This window comes from Diceros bicornis, chromosome 41 (genome assembly GCF_020826845.1).
Source record: "Diceros bicornis minor isolate mBicDic1 chromosome 41, mDicBic1.mat.cur, whole genome shotgun sequence".
Taxonomy (NCBI): domain Eukaryota; kingdom Metazoa; phylum Chordata; class Mammalia; order Perissodactyla; family Rhinocerotidae; genus Diceros; species Diceros bicornis.
This window is the reverse complement of record NC_080780.1, coordinates 8953901-8967514: the sequence shown is the minus strand read 5'-3', so window position 1 is coordinate 8967514 and position 13614 is coordinate 8953901.

Genomic DNA, 13614 nt, shown 5'->3' with positions numbered 1-13614 from the left:
GCACATGATTATTATGTTTCTTAGGTTCTTTTAGTGAAGAACAATCCTTTTACATTTATTTAGTTAGTTATTTAGTTAAGTTGGTCACATTGTTTTTCACGACGTTATTGTTGTGAAGAATGCAGGCCAATTGACTTGTAGAATGCCCACACTCTGTATTCTTTTGATGGTTTACTCAGGATTAGATTAAGCCACTTTAGTAAGAGAACTGTATAGCAATGTTGAATATTTCTTATTGGATTACATCAAAAGGTACATGATGTCAGTTTTTACATTTAAGACGTTTTTAAGAAGCTAAGTTTAATCATTTGTTTAGAGTGGTGACATTAAGGTAAGAGATAGATTTTATTATTTAGCTTCCTAAAACCTCAACATTTTATAACTCATTCCTGGCCTCTTCTGAGACCTTCCTTGAATGTTTCTGCTCATCATTATCTTTAACATCTTCCATTCATTTCTTTACCTTTACTTAGCACATAAATAGATGTTCTAAACTGTTTTCAAGCTTAAAAACACCAACAAATTTCTCTGACTTGACAACTGCAGCAGGTCACATCATCTCTTCCCTTTTAAAAATGTATTCCTTGGAGAGCTGGTCTACATAATGTCTTCAATGACTCACTGCTGATTCACTCAATAAACCAATATTATCTAGGTTCTGCTGTCACCATCCCACTGAAATGTTTCTTGCTAAGCATAAAATTATGCCAAATGGAAACCTCTCCATGTTTATTTCATTTGTTCTTTCTGCCGTAGTTAAAGCTATTAGCGACACCCTCATTCTTAACACCCTTCCCTCTCTTGACTTTCACTGCACAATTTTCTTTTATTTATTTCTCCAGCAACCTGTCTCTCATTCTAAGTCTACTTTTGGGTTTGTCTTCTTCTGTCTGTCCCTAAAAATTGATTATCCCCAAGTTTCAATCCCTAACACTCAGTTATCCTCACTGTATAAATCTTTACTAGTGCCCATGATCATGTGTGTTTTAATAATTTATACACCTACACATTGGTACTGACTCTCTCCTAAAGTCAAGCTCCACATATCCAAGGGCTACATAAACAATCAATTGTCCTGTAGGTACTTCAATCTTTTAATTTATTTTTATATCCTACTTGTATAACTTTACATTATTTTGTGAGAAATTTGCCTTGGGAATTTTCCCATTCATTTATTTAGTCTTTTGTTTCCAAATATATTTTGAAATATATTTTAAAATATAAAATATTCTGTTGTTTTATTTTATGTAGCATCTACTCTGTGTTAGATCATGTGTCAGTGCCTGGTGCTACAAGGCTTCCACACAGGCTCTTCAGATCCCTGCTCTCAGCAGCTTATAGTCTAATGAGTGAATGCCGATGGCTGATGCTGAGTTCTATCAGAGAAGCAGATAGACACAGATATACGGATATATTTATTGTGGCTATATCTGCATATATGTAAATATATAGTTATAAACGTATAGTGGTTCTGCATCTCTGATAAATATACAGTACATGTGTATGCATGTGTATATGTATGTGGGTCTATATGCATAACACATATATATACACCTACATACATTATATATACATGGAGATCCATATATATCTATGAAAGGATTTGTTGCAGAGATTTGGCCTTGTGAAATTGTGGGAACAGCATGTCTAAGGCCATTGTCTTCACCTCTGATGCTGGAACTTGAAGCTTGGATGGGAAGATGGATATAAAGATGTGAACTAGGGGAAAGTGAGAACTGGGACTTTTTCTGGGAAAGCTGGGACTCACAAGCATGAGCTGGAGCCCAAAAGGATGAACCCAAACTTGTGCAAGTTCCTTTTCCTCTGACTTTGGCAGTATGAGTGTTCTGCAGAACCTGAGGCCTTTCAGCATATAGTCAAATGCACACAATTGTCCCAGGAGTTAGAGAAGCTGAAAGAGTTGCCAGGGAAAGATGGAGCTGTGGCAGGCCTGGCTGCTGAGTCACGTCAAGGAGGGGAGCCAGCAGATCAGCAGCAGCACGTGTGCACCACGATACAGCTGCTGTTTTACTTGCACTCTTCAAATTTAGCTCAAAAATCTCTGTGTGGCCAACACTAACGAGGAACATACAGAGAAGGAGATAATCAATTGAAATGCAGTATGGTCAGTGCTGTGTTATAAATAAGTGTGCGGGGGAGTAAGCTAGATTTAAGATGTTAGCTAATGCTTCTAGGAAGAAGGAAAAATTATTAAACATTTTTTCAAAAGTATGAAAGGAAGGACTGTAAAATATTTCATCATGCCTAGATTTGTAAACTAATCTTCTATCATTGAAAGTTTAAGTGGATTTCTTGTCAGGTAAATAAAGAACTCTATTGGTTCTAGGTCTTTTGCCATATTTAAACAAAACAAAACAGAACAAATATATAAAAATGCCACCTTCTATCTGTTCTATCAGCCAAAATTTGCCTCCACTACATTTTTTTGAAATGTTCATCTGTTTTTAATTACAAAACATAATCCATTTTATGCACTCCCTGAAATCTTCACTGTATTTTTAAATTAGTGAAGGAAAATAAAGTTCAGGAAAGTATGATACAGTCAGGGAGGGACATACAATGCAATAATAACAAGTTATACACATTTATTGCAAAAGCTACCACTAGTATTTGACTTTTGGAAAAAACTGGCCAATGTTTTGAGGCACAGAACGAAAAGTTATTTCAAAGCTCAACACCTGACCATCACAACCTCTGAGATCATGTTTTCTGTTACTCTTGAGGGTCACTTCGAGTTTCCTGTTTATATTGTCCTTCTTTTTTCTAGTTTTTATCACTATTTCTCCTTACTTATTAATTTATTTGCTCATTTGTTCATTCTTACAATAAATAATTATTGCAACAATTATTGCCAAATCAATATATGTCAAACCCTGTGTTTTACTACTAAATGAAAAATGATGACAACATTATTAACATCAAATATGTTGACACGAACACGTGACCTTAATTAAAATGTATATTAACTTAGGAAGTTAATTATTATCATATTCAATTTACTTCGAGAGTTTACTTAGAGGGATAATCAATTATGAAGTCAGAATTTGAATATAGGTCTGTTCAATTCAAAAACAAACTGTGGCAATTAGCTCATAGTCTAACAGAAGGAAAAGAGGCCTGTAAATAAAGAATTCCATTTCTTAAAAGCTCAGTAGATTCAGTTACAAAATACAAGGAGAGAGCCATCAACTGGCTTTATACTAGGGAAGAAATTTTGGCTTAATCTTAACGGATCAGTAATTATTAAGAAGAAAAAGTGAAAAAGGCTAATTCCAGGAGAAAAAGAGTAGTTTAAAAATACAAAGTTATGGAAAAAAAAGACTCACTTGAAGATCCATGAGCAATCTAGTATGCTGAAGTACAGTATTAACACAGGGATATGGTATTAGGTAAGGACAGGTACACAGGAAATGAATGTCTCCCCAAATCTGTATTAACCAGGTCAGGCTGTCATAACAAAATACCACAGGCTGGACGACTTAAAAAAGAGACATTTATTTTCTCATAGATCTGGAGGCTGGAAGCCCAAGATCCAGGTTCTTTCTGAGGCCTCTTCTCTGGCCTTGTAGGTGGCCGCCATCTCACTGCACGCACATGTGGCCTCTTCTTTGTGCATGCGCAGAGCAGAAGAAAGAGCCAGCTATTTGGTGCCTCTTATAACAAGGACACTAATCCTATGGAATCAAGGCTCCACCTTTATGACTTCATTTAAGCTTAATTACCTCCTTATAGGCCCCATCTCCCAATATAGTCACATGGGGGTTAGGACTTCAAAATATGAATTTTTCGAGGACACAATTCAATCCATGGCATTCTACCCCTGGTCTCCCAAAATTCATGTCCTTCTCACATGCAAATACATTCATTCCACCCCAATAGTCCCAAAGGTCTTAACTCATTTCAGCATAGTCCAAAGTTTCACCTAAATCAGACATGGATGAGACTTCTTGTCCCTGCGTGCACCAATGACCTTCCATTGACAGCTTGAGTTGAGTTTTTGACAATGGGAATGGAGAAAAATGAGCAAATTTTTGAGGTCTGAAGGAGGTAGAGTTAATAAGATTTAGGGACCAGTTGGATTTGAGAATTAGAAGAAATGGAAATCCACTGGGTCATCCAGGTCTCCAGGTTAGATGAACTAGTGCGTGGTGTTAGCGTTAATCAAACACAATGGGAGGAGAATAATTGTGGGAAGATAATGAATGTGGTGAGAGGACACATACAATTGTTGCCTTCACTTTTCCTATAAATCTCCAAATCTAATGCATAGGTAATAGAGTGCATCAATTTACTTCTTTTTATCAGCCTTTTCTGACCCCAGCCTTTCCAATTGCATGAACCTTCATTTATATGGGTTCATGGCACACTGCAGTCTGAGTTATTGAGAAAATAAATGGTACTATATTGTAAGATCTTGTCTGGAAAGTGAAATTTTGGAATTACTCTATTACCGTAGGTCAGAAATATACAAGATGAGTTCCTGAAGCTCCTTTTATAAACTAAGTTGTAGTGTCCATGTTGTTGGAAAAGGGCTTCAGCTCTGGCTCTCGATTGGTGCTTCAATTCAGCTTGACCTGAAAAAGGACTTCCCATGGCTGATGAGCAGAATTAGCGGGAGGAGTTCACATTTGTCCCTCTGTCTTTGGCTACAGGCTGGGATTCTGTTTCAACCCAGGTGGCAATCACCATCAACTCTCTCATACATGTGCAGACACACACACACACACACACACACACACACACACACACACACACACATGATGCTGTTGACCTCAGAACAACCACTCCTTCTATAAATCCTCTCCCTACACAGAATGCCTGGCCTGAGGACACCAACACATATCAACACAGGTTTCCTTTGCCCAATTTGACATTACTGTTTAAACTGCTTTGGAGCATTCCTGGGGGGCATCTTTTATTGTTCAATCGATGCCTATAGTTGAAGGCCTTCTAATTTTCTAAGTCCAAATTAGTCAAGGCTAAGTGACAAATTTTACGGTAATTTGCTTAAATATTTACTTTAAAGAAATTCTTTTTTCTAAGCTGTGAGAGTTCTAAGTTTGGACCTTGTTGATATACCCCTATTTGCTGTCTTCTTCGCCATAAGAAAATGTTGTTCAGTGAAAAATATGTCAAGTTAATAGACTATATATGAAAAGAAATCTCTATATAGATAATTTCAAATATTATATGAATAATAAATGGTCAAGTATTTGTTTTTTCTCATGTTCTTTTACAACATGTACCAAGTATATTCTTTAATTTATTCTTATTTGAGCTTAAATTATAGTGAATAAACGACTACTAATTGATAATCTATTACAAATCACTGGCAAAAGTTAAATATTTAAAAATAATTACTAATAAACACACCATTTGTTGGTAGACAGAGCAACACTTGCATTTGCATTCTGAGTCCCTGTCTCCCTGACAAAGTTGATGATGGCGCTAAGAGGTGAAGCATTGCTAGGAGTGGTATTATCTCATTTCCAATGATTGCTTTAATGCAATTAAATTTTTCATAGTTTTTTTCTGCTCTTTTGGACTCAAGGATGTATAAAATAGAAATATTAATGAATAATGAGTTAGCCTCTAGGAAAAATTTCCTTTGGGGTCCAAAAGTAATAACTGCATTATCAGTGATAGGTACTTTCAGTACAGGTTTAGAATAGGGTGATAACGGAATGTAATTTTATTACACATTTTTGTGATTTGGTTAAATATTTTACCTAACAATTTTTATGTGTTCCATTATATAGTCTAATTAGAATTAATGTGTTTAATTATTGCCAATAATGTTAGTTCAAAACAAAGTAATACCAATGCTGTCTACTAGTGAAAACGGAGGCAAAGAAAATTGGAAATTAAATATAAAGGCTAAACTAATCATAAAATACTGATAAATATATTGTGAATATAAAAATTAGAATTTTATATTATTCATTTTTCCTTCTGAAGAAATTTAGGATTATAGCAAATATCTTTACAAACATATTACTTTTTGAAATATTTTGTTTACAAGAAACTTACCCTGGCCCTTCCTGGCCAAATTTATGTTTCCAGAGAAAGCAAACACAAGAGAAAAATTGCTGAGAGGAAAACTGTTACAAAGAAATATTTTTAAGTTTAGCATATTGATCTTTTGTTTGATTGATGACATTTATTATACTCAGTATTACAAAATAGAGGGTTAGGGAAGCAGCGGACATTTATGTTTTTACCGGCTTAGCATGCATCCTCCTTCTAGTAACAGCATCCAGATCTTCCTTTGAGAAACTACCCCTTCACCAGTCTACACAGCAGGTTTGACTCCTAATCTAGGGCTGGCTGTCTCCTGTCTAGGGGCAGGCCAGGACAATGAGAATCGCTTCCCTTTGCATTTGAATCTTGAGCAAAGTGAAATATTGTACCAAAAAACAGTTGGAAAAAATTTTTTCTAACACTAGTCCCTTAAAAGTCTGCACTTCAGCGCTCTCCTATTTCCTGTTCTCTCCAGGCCTGGGCTGGATTTTATCAACTACCCATTTCCTTCCAACAAACCCTTAAGTTAACTAGGATTGGATTCTGTTGTATTTAATCACTAATAATACACGAGGTACACAGAATCATTCCCTCTGAAATGCTTGAGAGTAGATTCTGGCTTCCAGAAATAATCGAAATAGAGTAAAATTATCTGCCTCCACTGTACAAGGTAGGTGGGCACACAGTGACAAAGTGACTTACAGGGGGCTGGAAGTCAGGGGGATTAGAACCAGAAATCTGGCCTCTACTCAGATCCCTGCTACACACGTGACTTTTAGGAAGTCTTATAACCACATTCCTCATTTTTTCCCTTTAATACGGATAAACAAAGGCAGAGTCATTTACTATGAAATTTTGTATTCCTAGTGCCTTATGGTTCTGACACACAATTTTTACTTAATAGAGATTTGTAAGATGATTAAAATTGTATTCTACCTTCCACTCAGGTGAGAGAATTGTAGTGGACATTTGTCATTCTCTTGTCTGTCTAGTGTCTGAACCTCCCGCCTTGTAACCTTGTTCAGCAAAACAAGCCATCAGCCCACAACCCACCATAGAATCTGAGAGTGCCAGAGTCAGCTCTGCGCCATTCCTTACAACAAGGATAAGGGGATGCGACCCAAACCCCACCCAATCATATGTACCTGTCTTGGACTCTGAATCAGGACTGTGGGATACAAAGAGGCAGGGACCACAACAAGATGCAAAATGTTCTCCCCAGGCAGTATTGCAGGAAAAGTGAAATCTCAGGAGAACACTGGGAGTGGTGCTACTAGTGGAGTCAACACTCCACTGTGGAAAGGGGCAGCAGGTTGATCTGCAGCAATGCTTATTCCAGCATTTGATGCGGCGGGCGGTAAGAGTGGTGGCGCTGAAGTCCCTACTGGATTCCACCCGCGATTTGGACCATTGAAAAATCTGGCTCTATGACCCCCCAGGCATGGTTGTCAAGAGCAGAGGTGTTCAAAGTTCCCCAGACTAGCATCATCAGCATCAACTGGGAACTTGATAGAAATGCAAACTCTCAGGTCCAACCTCATCCTTACCAAATCAGCAGCTTTGGGGGTTGGAGTGGGGGTAGGGAGAGAAGCAACCTATAATTTAACCTGTCCTCCAAATGATTCTGATGAAGCTTGAAGTTGAGAATCACTGGTCCAAGAGCACACATTTGGGACTAGACCAGCTCGATTTAAATCTTTACCACCTATTGTTTACATATGTATGTGTGATTTCTTCCACATTATTTGATTTCTCCATCTCTCAGTTTCTTATTGATAAAGTAGGGATAGTAATTCCTGTCTTCTAGGGTTTCATTGACATACATTATGTCCTATATAAATATTAGCTGTTATTATCCAATTGCCACTTATAATAAATGTATACTGTGTTTAAAATATCTAGAATAAGCTTATATTACTTACAACTAACTATTACAAATGATATAAGAATCAGAAAAAAAATTGCATTAATCACTATGAACACTGTAATATGTTTTACACTTTAAGAGAGAAAAAGTTTGGAAAATGCTTATAAACTTCAAAGAACTATAATGTACCCACTAAACAACAGCTCTCCATTCTCTCCTTCCCTCAGCCCCTAGAAACCATCATTCTACTTTCTCTCTCAATGAATTGGACAACTCTAGGTACCTCATACATGCGGAATAATACAATAATTTTCCTTTTGTGACTGGCTTATCTAACTTAGCAAAATGTCCTCAAGGTTCCTTCATCCTGTAGCATGTGTCAGAATTTCCTTCCTTTTAAGGCTGAATAATATTTCATTGTACATATATACCACATTTTGTCTGCCCAATCATCCATCAATGTACATAGGTGGGTTGCTTCCACTTTTGGTTATTGTGAATAAGGCTGCTATGAAGATGAGTGTAAAAATATCTCTTCAAGTCGCTACTCTCAATTATTTGGCGTATATGCCCAAAAGTAGAATTGCTGGGTCATGTGATAATTCTATTTTTAATTGTTTGAGAAACTATCCATACTGTTTTCCATTGCTGCTGTACTATTTTACATTCCACTAACAGTGAACAAGGGTTATAATTTCTCCACCTCCATGCCAAAACTTGTTCTTTTACTGCTTTTTTTTTTTTTTATAGGAGCAATCCTAATGGGTGTGTGGTAGTATCTCACTGTGGTTTGATTTGCATTTCTTTATGACTAATGATGTTGAGTATCTTTTCATATGCTTATTGGCCATTTGTATATCTTCCTTGCAGAAATGTCCTTTTAAGTCCTTTGCCCATTTTTTAATCAGTTTATTTTGTTTTTGTTGTTGAGTTGTGGGAGTTATTTAAATATTCTGGATATTAACATCTTATCAGATTTATGATTTGCAAATATTTTCTTCCCTTTCATGGTTTATGTTTTCCCTCTGTTGATTAGGTCCTTTGACAAAAAGAAGTTTTTAATTTTGATATAGTCCAGTTTATGTTTTTTGTTGTTGTTGCCTATGCTTTTGGTGTGCAATATTCAGTAGATCATTGCCTAATCCAATGTCATGCAGTTTTCCCCTGAGAATTTTATAGTTTCAGGATTTATGTTTAGGTAATGGATCCATTTTGAGTTAATTTTTATATATTATAAAAGCTAAGGGTCCAACTTCATTCTTTTGCATGTGCATATACAGTTTCAAAACATCATTTTTTAAAAAACTGCCGTTTCCTCATTGAATGGACTTGGCAGTCTTGTTGAAAATAATTTGACTGTATATGAGAGGGTTTAACTCTGGGCTGTCTATTCTATTCCATTGTCTATATGTCTGTCTTTATGCCAGCACTACACTGATTTGATTTCAATAGCTTTGTAATGTGTTTGAAATCAGGAAGTGTGAGCCCTCCAACTTTGTTCTTTTTCAAGATTGTTTTGACTATTACACATGAATTATACATTAGATTTTTCTACTTCTGCAAAAAAATGCCATCAAAATTTTGATAGGGACTGCACTGAATCTGTAGATCTCTACAGGTATTATTGACATCTTAACAATGTTAAGTCTTCCAATTCATGAGTAAGGAATATCTTTCTATTTGTAACTTCTTTATTTTCTTTAAGCAAGGTTTTGTAGTTTTCACTGTACACGTTTTTAGCCTCCTTGGTTAAGTTTGTTAATAAATATTTTATTCTTTTTGAGCTTAAGAAGATACCATTTTATTCTTTTTGATTGTAAGTGGGTTTGTTTGCTTAATTTCCCTTTTAGGTAATTCACTATTAGTGTATAGAAACACAGCTGATTTTTTTTTTTTTTTTTTTTTTTTTTTTTTGGTGAGGAAGACTAGGCCCGAGCTAACATCTGCTCCCAATACTTCTCTTTGGCCCTGGGCTAACATCCATGCCCATCTTCCTCTACTTTATACGTGGGATGCCGGCCACAGCACAGCTTGATAAGCAGTGCTCAGGTCCACCTTGGGATCCAAACCTGCAAACCCTGGGCTGCTAAAGCAGAGCATGCGAACTTAACCACTATGCCACCGGGACAGCCCCAAAACACAACTGATTTTTGCATGTTGATTTTCTGTCCTGCAACTTTGCTGGATTTTTTTCAGTAGTTCTAACATTGTGTGTGTGTGTAATCATTAAAGTTTTATACATATAAGATCATGTCATCTATGAGTAAAGGTAATTTTACTTCTTCCTTTCCAAAATTTGGATGCCTTTTATTTCTTTTTCTTGCTTAATTGCTCTGGCTAGGACTTCCAGGACTGTGTTAAACAGAAGTGGTGAGAAAGGGCATCCTTGTCTGGTTCCCGACCTAAGAGAAAAAGCTTTTAGTCTTTCACCACTGAGTATGATGCTACCTATGGCTTTTTCATATTTGGCCTTTATCATATTGAAATAGTTTGCTTCTATTTCTAGTATGTTGAGTGTTTTTATCGTGAACAAGTATTGAATTTTGTCAAATACTTTCTCTGCATCAATTGAGATGATCGTGAGTTTTTCCCTTTCATTCTGTTAATCTAATATATTTTCATATGTTTAACCATCTTTGCAGTCTAGTAATAAATCCAAATTAGACATAGTCTATTATCCTTATATTATGCTGTCAAATTATATTTGCTACTATTTTATTGAGAAATTTTGCATCAATATTCATCACAAATATTGATCTGTGGTTTTCTATTCTTGTAATATTTTTGTCTGGTTTTGGTATCAGGAAATGAGTTTGGAAATATTCCCTCCTCTTCAACTTTTGAAAGAGTATGAGAAGGGTTAGTGTTAATTTTTCTTTAAATGTTTGGTGGAATTCACCTGTGAAGCCATCTGGTGCTGGGTTTTTATTGTTGGAGAGTTTTTGATTCAATTTTCTTACTAGTTATAGTATTGTTGAAATTATATTGTTGAAAGTATACATTGTTGGAAATTTCTATTTATTTATAATTCAATCAAGTAAGTTGTGTCCCTAGAAATGTCTTCCTTTCTCCTAGGTGATCCAAATTTTGGTGTAAACTTGTTCACATAATTTATTATAATCCTTTTTTATTTCTGTAAAATTGGTAGTAATGTTCCCTTTTTTGTTTCTGATGTTATCTATTTGAATCTTTTTTCTTTTTTGCTTTGTCAATCTAGCTAATGGTTTGTCAATTTTGTTGATGTTTTCCAAGAACTGACTATGGGTTTAGTTGATTAACTCTGTTTTTTAAAATTCTTTATTTTGTTTATTTCTGTTCTAATCTTTATCATTTTCTTCCTTCTGCTGGGTTTTGGTTTAGTTTGTTCTTTTATTCCTAGCTCATTAAGGTGTAAATTCAAGTAGTCAGGGTAAAATCTTTCTTCTTTTTTAATGTAAGCATTTATAGCTGTAAATTTCCCTTCTAGCATTGCTAATACAGCATCTCATAAATTTTAGTATGTTGTGTTTTCATTTTCATTTGTCACAAGATATTTTTCACCTCTTTGATCCATTGGTTATTTCAGAGTGTGTTGTTTAATTTCCACAAATTTGTAGGTTTTCCAGTTTTCCTTCTGCTATTGATTTCGTTTTATTTCATTGTAATTGGAATAGGTACTTTGTAAGATTTCTATCTTTTTTAATTTATTCATTTATTTTGTGACCTAAAATATGGACTATCCTGGAAAATGTTCCATGTGCACTGGAGAAATATGTGTATTCTGCTGTTATTGGGTGAAGTGTTCTGTACATGTCTGTTGGCTCTCATTGGCCTGTAGTGTCTATTTCCTTATTAATCCACTCTCTGCTTATTCTACCCATTATTGAAAGTGGGTTATTGAAATCTCCTACTATTGTTGTAGAGCTGTATATTTCTCCTTTCAATTCCATCAATGTTTGCTTCAGATATTTAGGAGCTCTGATGCTGACACTTTTATTTTATGTAACATGTTCTTTGTCTCCTGTAACTGTTTTTGACTTAAAATTTTTCTTGTCTGATATTAATATAGCCATTGCTCCTATCTTTTGGTAACTATTTGCATGGAATATCTTTTTTCCATGTTTCATATTCAACCTATGTGTGTGCTTAGATCTAAGGTGGCTCTTTTGTAGACATTGATAGTTATAGTATATAATTATAGTTGGATCCTGTTTTTATATCCATTCTGCCAAACTACATCTTTTGATTGAGGATTTAAATCCATTACTTTTAAAGTAATTATTGATAGGGAAAGATTTACTATTGCCATTTTGTTATTTGTTGTCTGTATATCTTATTGCTTTTTTGTTCATTATTTCTTCCCTTATTGCCTTTTATTAGTTAATTTTTTGTAGTGATATGGTTTGATTCTTTTCTTATTTTCTTTTGTGTATATTTTATAGATATTTTCTTTTTGGTTACCATGAGGATTACATAAAATATCCTAAAGCTACAACAATTTGTTTTAAAGTCAAAATAAGTTAACTTCAAATGCATACATAATGCATACAAAAAAAAAGACTATTCCTTAATAGCCCCACCCCCTCCACTTTATGTTACTGATGACACAAATTACATCTCTATCTATTGTGTATCCATTAACATAGCTTTATATTATTTTTAGCCTTTTAAATCCTATAAAAGAATTAAAAAGTGGAGTTACATCCCAAAATTACAATAGCATAGGTTTTTATATTTGTCTATATATTTATCTTTACTGGAGAATTTCATATTTTTGTATGGCTTTGATTTACTGTCTTGTAACGTTTAGTTTCAACATGAAAAACACTTGTTAGTATTTCTTGTAGGACAGGTCTAGTAGTAATGACTTTCCTCAGCTTTGTTTATTTGGGAATGTTTTAATTTCTCCATTTTTGAAAGACAGTTTTATTGGATATAAAATTATATTTGACATTTTAAAAAAATGTCATCACTTTAAATATATCCACCCACTACATTTTGGCCTCCAAGGTTTCTGCTAAGAATTCTTCTTATAATCTTTTCAAGATCCCTTGGATGTGATGAGTCATTTTCCTCTTGCTGCTTCATTCAAGATTCTCTCTTTGTCTTTGACTTTTAACAGTTTGGATGTAATGTGTCTTGGTGTAGGTCTTTTGGCATTTATCCTATTGGAGTTCATTAAGCTTCTTATATATGTATATCCACATTGTGATAGTTAATTTTTTGAGTCAACTGGACTGGGCCATAGGGTGCTAAAAAATTTGGTCAAGCATTATTCTGGATGTTTCTGTGAGAGTGATTTTAGACAAGATTAATATTTAAATCACAGATGACTAAAACAGATTGTCCTCCCTAATGTGGAGTTGAAGGCCTGAATAGAGCAAAAAGGATAACCCTCGCCTAAATAAGAGAATATTCCTCCTGATAGACTGCCTTCAAACTGAGACATTGGCTTTTTCCTGCCTTTGGATTTGAACTGACCCCTGCCAGGTTAAAACAAATGTACATTTAATAATTTGCAATTGAGGTTTGTTCTACTCCCTCTGGAATCAGGAACTAAGGTCCCCACATTCCCACACTGGGAACACAGGCTGCTGACTTCAAGACAGCTGGCAAGACAGGGAGGGGAGTGGAGCAAAAGCAAGTAAAAATGCCACAAAGTTTCCCTAGCATCTTTAAGTTGCCTTTTCTGGATTCAGCATTCATTTGGCTATTTTCCAGAGCTC